This window comes from Mesoplodon densirostris, chromosome 19 (genome assembly GCF_025265405.1).
Source record: "Mesoplodon densirostris isolate mMesDen1 chromosome 19, mMesDen1 primary haplotype, whole genome shotgun sequence".
Classification (NCBI taxonomy): domain Eukaryota; kingdom Metazoa; phylum Chordata; class Mammalia; order Artiodactyla; family Ziphiidae; genus Mesoplodon; species Mesoplodon densirostris.
In genome coordinates, this window is record NC_082679.1 from 54,290,984 (window position 1) to 54,303,920 (window position 12,937).

Sequence of the window (12,937 nt, forward strand, 5' to 3'; positions counted from 1 at the left end):
TAGCTGCCTCTTCCTGACTTCCCTCCCTGTTATTGCAGTAGGAGGCATCTCTTCACACGAGCCCAGACATGCTTTGGCAGCCTTGCGTAAAAACTTTTGATAGAAAGGGATCGTGCATTGTGATTTTCACAGGGTGCCATAGCTTTAGGGACATCAAGTGTCATATACATGGACCTGTGTTAGAATAGCATGTGCTAGTATAAGAAGTGTAGGAGTCAGACCTCAGTTTAAGCAGTGGCTTTGGTACTCAGTAGCTGTGCAATGTTAGGCAAGTTACTAAAACTCTCTGAGTTTCAGTTTCCTTGTCTGTAAAATGCAATTAATGATCATTGCCTCATAGGATTATTCTGAGGTTAAACATCTAGAATGGTGTCTGGCATATTGTAAGGGCTCAATAAACAATGGTATTTAAAAAAATATTTATTTATTTGGCTGCGCCCGGTCTTGCGGCATGTGGGATCTTCGTTGCGGCATGCAGAATCTTTATAGTTGTGGCATGCCAACTCTTAGTTGCGGCATGTGGGATCTAGTTCCCTAACCAGGGATTGAACCCGGGCCCCCTGCATTGAGAGTGCAGAGTCTTAACCACTGGACCACCAGGGAAGTCCCAACAATGGTATTATTATTTCATGATGATGATAATGCTGCTGCTTCTGCTGACATTAAATTTAATGGTATTCTGACCTCTTCCCTCTATAAATATAGGCAAAAACATCAGCACACAGTTATGTATAATTAAATGAGTTCTTTTGCTTCTTACTTTCTGGATAATGGGGCTTATCAATTCTTCATAAAGCACTTTGGATTCTGGAGCTAAAACTCTAAAGAGGTCTAATGACTAAGTAAAATTTAAATGCCATTAATACTTTATGTAATTATCACAGAGTGCCAGAGTGATATTTGGAAAATAAATAAATTGAGTTGGCGATTTTGTTCTCTTTAAGATTTCTACCAAGATGTTAACAGACAGAAAGCCAGTAAAAATACTGTATGAAATTTATTTTTGTTTTAATTTTTTCAAATCCCATGTTGCGTAGTACAGGAGGATGTGACTGTAAGAGAGTTTCAGCATAGTTCATTAGCTTTTAGAATAAGAGCTTTGTGAATTACCTAATTACACTCAACCTTGGTGCTCTTGACATTCTGCACAATCACTGTAGAACAGTTCATGTGTGACATGTGCACCCTATAGTTTAATCTGACACAGTCATTTTTTCTTAATGAATGGGGAATTTAGGGCCCATTGTACAAATAATTGGCATGGAAATGGAAAGCATGTTTCTCTTCTTAAATAACAGTATTGCACTTATACAGTGTATATTGGGAAGGAGCTGGGAAGAGAGTACAGGGGACTACTGTCAAATAATAAAATGATTAATATATATTTGTGATTAACTTTCCACTATTATCATCGGTGAGAGAGAAGATGGAATGACAAAGAGAAAATGGTATGAATTATATAGGTCTATTTGAAAGAAGCAGGAATTTGATTCAAGTGAAACAAGGGCTATGGTTTATTTATTATTATTTAATCTGTGCAGGAAACTAAGTGTTTTACATATATTCTCTGATTTAATCCTTCAATGCCCCTGGGAGGAGGTGCTTTATGGAAAACACTATATTTTTTCATCAAGCATTTATTGACCACTTACGTGCCAGACATTGTGCAGGACATTGGGAATTCACCAATGGCTAAGACATGTTTTCTGCAATCTCACAGAGAGTGCGTATCACCGACCTATACATGGAAAAAATAACTGTTTGTAATAAGTAGGGAGAGTAAGTATAAACAAAGAAGTATCAGTGTTGATTTCTAAGCATAACTGATTTGTAGATGGGCATTCTGGTTTGTTTGTTTTTTTTTTTTTTTTCTGCGGTACGCGGTCCTCTCACTGTCGTGGCCTCTCCCGTTATGGAGCACAGGCTCCGGACGCACAGGCTCAGCGGCCATGGCTCACGGGCCCAGCCTCTCCACGGCATGTGGGATCTTCCTGGACCGGGTCATGAACCCGCGTCCCCTGCATCGGCAGGTGGATTCTCAACCACTGTGCCACCAGGGAAGCCTGATAGGCATTCTTAAAACAGTCACTATATCACTTTGGAGTTGGAAGATTTCCCAGGGTTTAAGGATTGTAGGGCAGGGATAACTCAAACCTCATTTACTACCAGAGATTTAGCACCTGGGCAAGACGTTGTGCTACAGCATGTGGAGTGCACAGCCAAGCCCAAGGAGAGGGATCTGGAAGATGATGGCCTGCACATGCATACCCGACTCTCTTTTCCTCACAGCTCCCATGCAGGATCCACCCAGTGCACGGAGATAGTGCCTCGAGGGTGTGTTTCTGGTAATGAGATTTCCTGACATGTTTCTGAAAGAGGGCAGGTGCAGGGGACTTGATTATCTGGAGTGATGGCCCAGGCCTCTGCTCTGCCAACAGATGGGGCAGATCTTCTTAGAAAGAGCTGCCACTGTCTGCTCCCTGTGGCTCTGGTCCTTGGGATGGGCTTCCTCATTGTTTACATCTGCACAGAGGTACAGAGCACCTGGCCCAGGGGCTGAATCACAACATTTCCCCCTGCCTGGAGGGGCCATCTTGTGTCCTAACAGCTCCAGGGAGTCTTTCTGTCTCTGGATACACATTCAGATTTCCAAAAATACCTGTGCCTGATGTTATGCAGACCATGAAATGAGAATAGCTGGGGCTGTGGCTCAGGTACCAGTATATCTTAAAATGTTCTCAAGGGCTTCTACGGTATGGCTACATTAGATTGCAAATGACTAATTTAATATGACTCAGGATGAGCACACTCACTAGTTAAAAAAAGTGATTAATCTTGAGGGAAAACCAATGGAGAAATAACATGGGGCCTTAACACAGAAACAAAGAATTAAACTTTCAAGTAGTTGAAATAGAACAACAACAAAAAACTACTTTCTGAAAGAAGAAATTCTGGATTTTACAGTACAGTTAAAGAATTTAAAAAATACGTCACTGGGTGAGAACTTAATTATTGTCTTTGAAAATCTAATGGAATAAGTAGCTTACAAGACAGATAAAAAGAAATGGAAGTCAGAAGTAAAAGATAATTAACTGATGACTAAGAGGGAAGAAGAATAAATAGAGGCTAGATAATAATGAAAGAAATAATAGAACCTTTTCCTGAGTGGAAGAATGACTTAAATGTAAAATTTAGAAAGGCTCAATGGCTCCCAAATAGCATTGAAATTAAAGGCCTCAAATACCAAGTGGGAGGTATAGGAACATATAATTGATTATATACTTTAAGGTCAGAACTCTAAGGATCATTTTCCTCTTAGGAAAAAAATTTTTTTGGGAGAATGCAGGATTCAATATGCATGCTACCCATCCATTTCAGATAAGAAATTTTTCAAGTATAATAGAAAAGTGTTGAGGGTAATATAGTATGAATATATGATGGGAGTGGTTGGCTAAGTGGAGACAGACTGGGAGTAAAAGCCTTCTAATATTTTCATTTGGTGCCAGGGAAATGCAGTGGGCAAGGAAACTGCCTTGGTTGGCTGCGTGACTACTTAATCTAGCATTATCAATAGAGAAATGTAGGTTTCATCATAACTATTAGGAATGGATATATAACCAGTGTTGAAAACTATGGTATCTTTCCAAAAAAATCAGGCATATGGATGGAGGGTATGAGGAATAATACAAAAAAATAAAAATAAGAAATTGCCAGAAAGTAAAAATGAGAACAACAAAGATAAAAATGAAATGATAAATAGATCAAATGAGATTAAAGTATAAGAATAAAACCAAATATATACATTATCACAGTACATGAGAAATACTGACATAATAATAATTATTTCATAATACTGAAATAATTTCCATAACACAAGTCAGAAGCTCTTATAGGAGGTTAAAATGCAAAGTGCACAAAGAAGATCGAGTAACTATTGGTACAATCAAGACGGTATTTACTTGAATGCACTGAACGTGTGATGAAGCTCTAAAAAACAAGAATGAGTTGGACCAAATAAAATGATAGTAGCAGTAGGTTTTAATATAAGCCGTTAGAAAAATTTTAGTGATCAGTGCAATAAAAAACAGGCTACCTTGCATTTCACTCATGTACTTAAAAGCTCAAAGCAATATGTTCTAAAGAAACATTTTAGCTATATGCAAAAGCAAGCATTATTTTTTGATTAACAGGCATGAATAAGACCATAAAATAATAAAAATTTAGAGATTTTTCAGGTCACGTTTCTAATTATGGCCAATAAAACTAGAAACCAACACTACAATTACTGTAAAATTCTTAATTACTTAAAATTAAAACAAACCCTCAATTAAAGAAGAAATTTAGAATATCACAAATTATCTAGATAAGCAAATACAAAAGTATCAGTTTATATCATAGCTTATGTGACATGGCCATTGCTTTATTCAGAGAAAGTTATTATTAATGTTAAAAGAAAGCCACATGAAAATATGACTATTTAAGTTAAGAAACTAGAAAAAAGCATGGTACAATATATGAAAGGATGAAGGTAGCAATAATTAGTGATATAAAAGATAAAATTAGAGAAACAGAAGAAGTATATACATGCACTTACAATAAACAATGGAATATAGGTACAATGGAATATATATGCAATGGAATATTACTCAGCCATAAAAAAGGATGAACATTTGCCATTTGTGACAACATGGATGGACCTGGAGAGTTTTTATGCTTGGTGAAATAAGTCAGACAGAGAAAGATAAATACTGTATATTTTCACTTATATGTGGAATCTAAAAAATAAAATAAATGAACAAATATAACAAAACAGAAATAGACTCATAGATACAGAGAATAAACTAGTGGTTACCAGAGGGGAGAGTGGTGGGGGGAGGGGCAAAATAGGCAGAGGGGTGTAAGAGGTACAAACAACTAGGTATAAAATAAATGTTACAAGGGTGTAATGTATAATACAGGGAATATAATCAGTATTTTATAATAACTTTGTATAGAGTGTATTCCAGAAAAATAACAAGTTACTATGCTGTATACCCCAAACTAATATAATATTGTAAGTGAATTAAAAAAAGAAATAGAAAAAACATATAGTTGAAAGAATAAATATATGCCAAAATATGGGCCTTTAGAAAAAGCAAACTGCCGGCATGTTTGATTATGGAAAATATGAAAAGATATAATAATTAAAATATATATTCAAGGGCTTCCCTGGTGGCGCAGTGGTTGAGAGTCCGCCTGCCGATGCAGGAGACACGGGTTTGTGCCCTGGTCCGGGAAGATCCCACATGCCGCGGAGCGGCTGGGCCCGTGAGCCATGGCCGCTGAGCCTGCGCGTCCGGAGCCTGTGCTCCACAACGGGAGAGGCCGCAACAGTGAGAGGCCCGCGTACTGCAAAAAAAAATATATATATATATATATTTTTCAATAATTAGATCATTGTAAATACACAATATAAAGCATAACTGACAATACCACAGACACTGAAAAAATAAACAATTTATAGGAGAATACTATTTGTATTTTTTCTGAGGATCATATTTTCTTGATAACTGGTTTCTTGCTTATTTCAGTATTCTGATTGTATTTGTTTCACCAACAGTCTTTCCCATTTGGCCAGCACTCAACCCTCATCACTGTTGGTACATCCACTTAAGTCTGACAAGTTTCTTTATAGTACCAAGGTACTCACATAGTGTTTATAACTCTTCCATTTTTCAAACAGTACTGCTTTTTGTCAGTACAGTAGAGGAGGGTTGTTTATCATGACCACCTCCAGTCAATGTCTAGTAAGGAGAAATTCACCTAGCAGAGGTGGCTTGTTTGTTTGTTTTCCTGAACCAACACTACATGCACCGAGAGACTCCCCATGACTTCTGTTGCACCAGCTAGACACAAGAAGGGCACTCTCTATTGTCAACTTTTGTTCCTGAAACTCAGCATTGTCTGGCAGTTCAGTATCAAGTTTTTAGACTATTGCTATTGAACTGGTTTTATTGAGCTGGTTGAAATGTATATTATTATATTAGGAATGAATTTCATTATGCTATTGTATTATCCATGAAAATGCAGTAAAGGATCTTCAACTTAGTCATTGCATCTTTAACAACAAATGCATATAAATTGTACAACCTCTTGTGTATAAAAACCAATGTCTCAACATTAAGGCTCCTGGGAAGTGATTAGAAATGGTAATAGTAACTCCTGGTGGGACATGACTTGAAAATTGACATAGAAAGTGTCTAGAGTCAAAGCACAGAACCTCTGAATTAAACTGGGTAAAAACAACTGCCGATAAAAATGCCCAACATTGGGTATTATCGTTTAAAAGTTGCCATTTTGCAGAAGAACTGAATAGACATTTTTCCAAAGAGGAAATACAGATGGCCAACAGGCACATGAAAAGATGCTCAACATTGCTAATCATCAGAGAAATGCAAATCAAAACCACAACGAGATAGCACCTCAATCCCATCAGAATGACTATCATCGAAAAGAACACAAATAACAAATGTTGGTGAGGATGTGGAGAAAAGGGAACCCTTGTACACTGTTGGTGGGAATGTAAATTGATGCAGCCACTGTGGAAAACAGTATGGAAGTTTCTCAAAAAAACTAAAAACAGACCACCAAATGACCCAGCAATTCCATTCCTGTGTATATATACAAAAAATACAAAAACATTAATTCAAAAACATACATGCATCCCAATGTTCATAGCAGCATTATTTACAACTGCCAAGATATGGAAGCAACCTAAGTGTCCATCAGCAGTTGAACAGATAAAGATGTGGTATACATACACAATGGAATACTACTCAGCTATAAAAACAACGAAAATCTGCCATTTGCAGCAACATGTGTGAACTTGGATAGCATTATGCTAAGTGAAATAAGTCAGACAAAGACAAATACTGTATGATGTCACTTATACGTGGAATTTTAAAAAATGTAACAAACTAGTGAATATAACAAAAAAGAAGCAGATTCACAGATAGAACAAACTAGTGGTTACCAGTGGGGAGAGGGAAGGGGGGAGGGGCAATATTAGGGTAGGGGTACAGACTATTATATATAAAATAAGTTACAAGGATATATTGTTCAACATGGGGAATACAGCCAATATTTTATAATAACTATAAATGGAGTATAAATGGAGTATAACCTTTAAAAATTGTGAATCACTATATTGTACATCTGTAATTTATACATATTATACATCAACTATACTTCAATAAAAAATTGCGGTTTTGGTATATTTGAAAAAAGTTTTCTTTTTCCATTTTCCCCCCTACATTTTCCCCACTTACTACAGCTCTCTAGGCCTCCAATGCTGGAACCAGGTCCTTTGGTTTAAATAGGTATTGTACAAACCTCCTTTCCATTGGCTTGCCCACACAGAGCTTTATATGCACACTCAAAGCAAGCTTTGATAATGTGCTTTGGCTTGTGTCAAATAAGAGAAAGAAAATGTCTGGTAACTTAAACACTTTCTGACTAAAGTGTGACTTACTTCCACTACTCTCTACAGTTTGACGAACAGATATTATAATATCTTAGTATTATATTAAGATTATAATACTGACTTTGTTTACAGAAATATTGTAACTCAAACTTTTTTTTTTTTTTTTTTGCTTTACGCGGGCCTCTTACTGCTGTGGCCTCTGCCATTGCGGAGCACAGGCTCCGGACGCGCAGGCTCAGCGGCCATGGCTCACGGGCCTAGCCGCTCCATGGCATGTGGGATCTTCCTGGACCGGGGCACGAACCCGTGTCCCCTGTATCGGCAGGCGGACTTTCAACCACTGCGCCACCAGGGAAGCCCTCAAATTTTTTTTTAGTTGAAATTTGGTTGACGTACAATATTATGTTAGTTTCAGGTATACTGCTTCTCAAGCTAGAAACCACAAAACACAGAAGTAACTTTTAAGATTGTGAATTTTAATACTTCTATTCTGCAAGACCTATGTCCAATGGATCTTACTTTGTGTTTTTCTTTTTCTATTCCTCCAAAACAAGGAATTAAAACAGCCTAGGTAAAATGAGTGACAGAGTGTATGATTTTAGTTCATCTGCTGTCGTCTTATTCTAAGTTATGTGTTTGAATTTTGTTTTACTGTTTGTGTATTTATTCTTAGGTACATACAAAGAGACAAGTTTTGTTCTGTTGAAAATCCTTGAATTGGTAACTTAAACCTTGAATTATGACAGATAAAATTATGTGAATTGCTATAATGCACTTATCACAAAGCTCTGTTTCTCTGTGCAGCAGGATGGAGATGATACAAAATGATATTTATTATTTAGAGATGATGTAGCAAGCCAAAAAATATTTAAACCAATACATATATTTTCAGGTGCTTAAATAAAAAACAAATAACTAAGCTAAAATGTTTGATAGTCCCAGAAGCAATTTATAATGAATATATTTAATGTCATAGGCTTTACTCCTACTTTACATCACTGAAGTTCATGTAGCTTGATCTTAAATTTTGTGGAAAGGTTTGTAATCCTTTAAGCTGTTCTTGTGTCATCTTGATCCTTCCCAAGGAAAGGAAATTAGGTTGTTTAGTATCTTTATAAAATTGTCATACATTTATATATTTTTCCTTCAAAGTAATAGCAATGATAGTTTATAGAATGCTTTCATGTACACATAATCCTGAGGATTATTCTGATTTAATGACTTGATAAGAACATATATCTATCTAGTAACAGAGCTGGAAATTCTGAGGAACTGCTTTGGGATTTAGGATACAAAGTGTTTATAATTTCATATTTTCATGAATAAATTAGATAAGCTGTCACAAGAGTAATTATGCACATATGGGAATAATCAGGCCCTTATTGCTTTACTGCCTTTCATACCCACCTCCAACTTCTTCTTTGGTTCAACTTCAGTTCTTCTTAGAAATACTGTTCATTTTTTTTTTTTTTTTTTGTGGTACGCGGGCCTCTCACTGTTGTGGCCTCTCCCGTTGCGGAGCACAGACTCTGGATGCGCAGACTCAGTGGCCATGGCTCACGGGCCCAGCTGCTCTGCAGCATGTGGGATCCTCCCAGACTGGGGCACGAACCCACATCCCCTGCATCGGCAGGTGGACTCTCAACCACTGCGCCACCAGGGAAGCCTGCTGTTCACTCTTTGATTGGTTGTCCTTTCATCATGTTTACCTGGCAAAATCCCAACCATGCTTCAATCTAATTGTCTATCTTATTTAAACCTACTTACTCCTAGGTTGCCTACCACTGCTGGCCACAGATGTTAGTATCTATCAATTCATAATCTCTATCCTTAGCAAGGGTGAAGAACTGTATCATGGAAATACTATGGGTGCCTTTTCTCTCTTCCCTGACTGTTGATTTCCACTCATACCTCCTGTTTTTCAGCATTTGATATTAGCATGACATAAACCTAGGAAAGTTTTTTAATTTAAACATATAATATATCTTTAACCTAATCTTGGAGCTAATAATTTGAAAGGTACACACTTTCTAAAAGAAATACAGAATACAAATAAAATATATTATTATGTAAAGCTTCTATCACTAAATAATATAGAACACAAATCAACTTATCTCTAAATTGACAAAGTTTCACAGACTATGTTCCTGAACATTATTGCCTAGATAAATATTCTAAAGTGCCAGATGTTTGATTACTTGAGTATATTTTTATAAAATGGAAATTCATTGATTGCCATCAGATGGGAATTAGAAAGTAAATCAACTATTTAAAATCATCTCATCAATTTATTTTATTTGATAATTTAAGCAAATATATACTCACCAATTTAAGTATAAATACATTTGTATATATATGATTTGTTAAACTCATTATGCAGTACGATTTACTAAACTTATTATATTTTTATAAATATGTTTTCAATTTTCTTGAAAAAACCTGTGACTAGTGTACCTGCCAAACGTTGTAAAGGTAGTGTAATTACTTCTACAAAACGAAGAGAATATGCATTTAGAAAATCCTAAAGACACCATCAAAAAATACTAGAGCTCACTAATGAATTTGGTAAAGTTCAGGATACAAAAATCAATATACAGAAATCTTTTGCGTTTCTATACACGAACAATAAACTATTATCAGAAAGAGAAATTAAGGAAATAATCCCATTTACAATTGCATCAAAAAGAATAAAATACCTAAGAATAAACCTACCTAAGTTGGTAGAATACCTGTACTCAGAAAACTATAAGACACTGATGAAAAAAATTGAAGATGACACAGACAGATGTAAAGATACTCTGTGTTCATGTATTGGAAGAATTAATATTATTAAAATGACCATACTGAGCCCTGCGGTGCTGGTGACAGAGGGTCAGGTGCTGCTGCAGCCTACCCGGCTGCCTGCCGCCTGCCAAACACAAGCCGCTGCCACCCTCCCCAAGGAGATCCTGTGGCTCCTGGAAGATGACGGAGGAGAAAGATGTGGAGATCACCTTCCTCCCCACAAATACATCTACATGTGGAACAACTCCTGCAGAACACCTACTGAATACTGGCAGAAGACCCCAGATTTCCCAAAAGACACCCTCAGGCGACCTACATGCAGAGGCCAGGCCAAATCCATAGGTGAACCCCAGAAGCAGTGCAAACAAAGAAGAGAAAGGGAAATTTCTCCTAGAAGCCTCAGGAGCAGCAGATTAAATCTCCACAATCAACTTGATGAACCCTGCATCTGTGGAATACTTGAACTGACAACGAATCATCCCAAAATTGAAGTGATGGACTTTGGGAGCAACTGTAGACTTGGGGTTTGCTTTCTGCATCTAATTTGTCTCTGGTTTTATGTTTATCTTAGTTTAGTATTTAGAAGTTATTATCATTGGTAGATTTGTTTATTGATTTGGTTGCTCTCTTTTTTAAAATATATATATATTTATCCTTTTTCTCTTTTTGTGAGTGTGTAGGTGTATGCTTCTTTGTGTGATTTTGTCTGTATAGGTTTGCTTTTACCATTTGTCCTAGGGTCCTGTCTGTCCTTATTTTTCTTTTTTCTTAGTATAGTTTTTAGTGCTTGCTATCACTGGAGGATTTGTATTTTTGGTTTGGTTGCTCTCTTTATTTTTTTATTACTTTTTAATTTTTTTATTACTTTTCAATTTTTTTATTTTTAATAATATTTTTTAATTTTAACAACTTACTTTATTTATTTTCTTTCTTTCGTTTTTTTTTCTCCCTTTTTTTCTGAGCTGTGTGGCTGACAGGGTCTTGGTGCTCCAGCCGGGTGTCAGACCTGAGTCTCTGAGGTGGAAGACCTGAGTTCAGGACATTGGTCCACCAGAGACTTCCCAGCCCCATATAATACCGAACAACAAAAGCTCTCCCAGAGATCTCCATCTCAGTGCTAAGACTCAGCTCTACTCAACGACCAGCAAGCTACAGTGCTGAACACCTTATGCCAAACAATTAAAGAGCAAACAAACAATGATGAACAGCACAATAAATGAAATTTAAAATTCTCTAGGAGGAATCAATAGCAGAATAACTGAGGCAGAAAAATGGATAAGTAATCTGGAAGATAAAATAGTGGAAATAACTCCCACAGAGCAGAATAAATATAAAAGAATGAAAAGAATTGAGGACAGTTTCAGAGACCTCTGGGACAACATTAAATGCACCAGCATTTGCATTATAGGGGTCTCAGAAGAAGAGAAAAAGAAAGGGACTGAGAAAATATTTGAAGAGATTATAGTTGAAATTTTCCCCAGTATGGGAAAGGAAATAGTCAATCAAGTCCAGGAAGCACAGAGAGTCCCATATAGGATAAATCCAAGGAGAAACACGCCAAGACACATATTAATCAAACTATCAAAAATTAAATTCAAAGAAAAAGAATTAAAAGCAGCAAGGGAAAAGCAACAAGTAGCATACAAGGGAATCCCCATAAGGTTAATGGCTGATCTTTCAGCAGAAACTCTACAAGCGAGAAGGGAGTGGCAGGACATATTTAAAATGATGAAAGGGAAAAACCTGCAACCAAGATTACTCTACCCAGGAAGGATCTCATTCAGATTCGACAGAGAATTTAAAACCTTTAGAGACAAGCAAAAGCTAAGAGAATTCAGCACCACCAAACCAGCTTTACAACAAATGCTAAAGGAACTTCTCTAGGCAGGAAACACAAGAGAAGGAAAAGACCTACAATAACAAACCCAAAACAATTAAGAAAATGGTAAAAGGAACATACATACTGATAACTACCTTAAAAGTAAATGGATTAAATGCTCCAACCAAAAGACATAGACTGGCTGAATGGACACAAAAACACCCATATATATGCTGTCTACAAGAGACCTACTTTAGACCTAGGGACACATACAGACTGAAAGTGAGGGGGTGGAAAAAGATATTCCACGCAAATGGAAATCAAAAGAAAGATGGAGTAGCAATTCTCATATCAGACAAAATAGACTTGAAGATAAAGAAAATTACAGGAGGGGTTTCCCTGGTGGTGCAGTGGTTGGGAGTCCGCCTGCTGATGCAGGGGACACGGGTCCATGCCCTGGACCGGGAGGATCCCGCATGCCGTGGGGCGGCTAGGCCCGTGAGCCATGGCCGCTGAGCCGGTGCGTCCAGAGCCTGTGCTCCGCAATGGGAGAGGCCACAACAATGAGAGGCACACGTACAGCAAAAAAAAAAAAAAAAAAGAAAAGAAAATCACAAGAGACAAAAAAGGACACTACATCATGATCAAGGGATCAGTCCAAGAAGAAGATATAACAATTGTAAATATTTATACACCCAAAATATGAGCACCTCAATACATAAGGCAAATGCTAACAGCCATAAAAGGGGAAATTGACAGTAACACAATCATAGTAGGGGACTTTAATACCTCACTTTCAGCAATGGACAAATCATCAAAAATGAAAATAAATAAGGAAACACAAGCTTTAAATGATACATTAAACAAGATGG

At 36.9% G+C, this 12,937-nt stretch overlaps 1 non-coding gene across 1 annotated transcript; it reads right to left on the reverse strand.

The window, feature by feature from the left end:
• Positions 1 to 530: 530 nt before the first annotated feature.
• TRNAE-CUC (transfer RNA glutamic acid (anticodon CUC)) lies at positions 531 to 603 on the reverse strand. Its single transcript has one exon. It is a non-coding gene; the product is annotated as a tRNA-Glu (tRNA).
• Between the last annotated feature and the right edge of the window lie 12,334 nt (positions 604 to 12,937).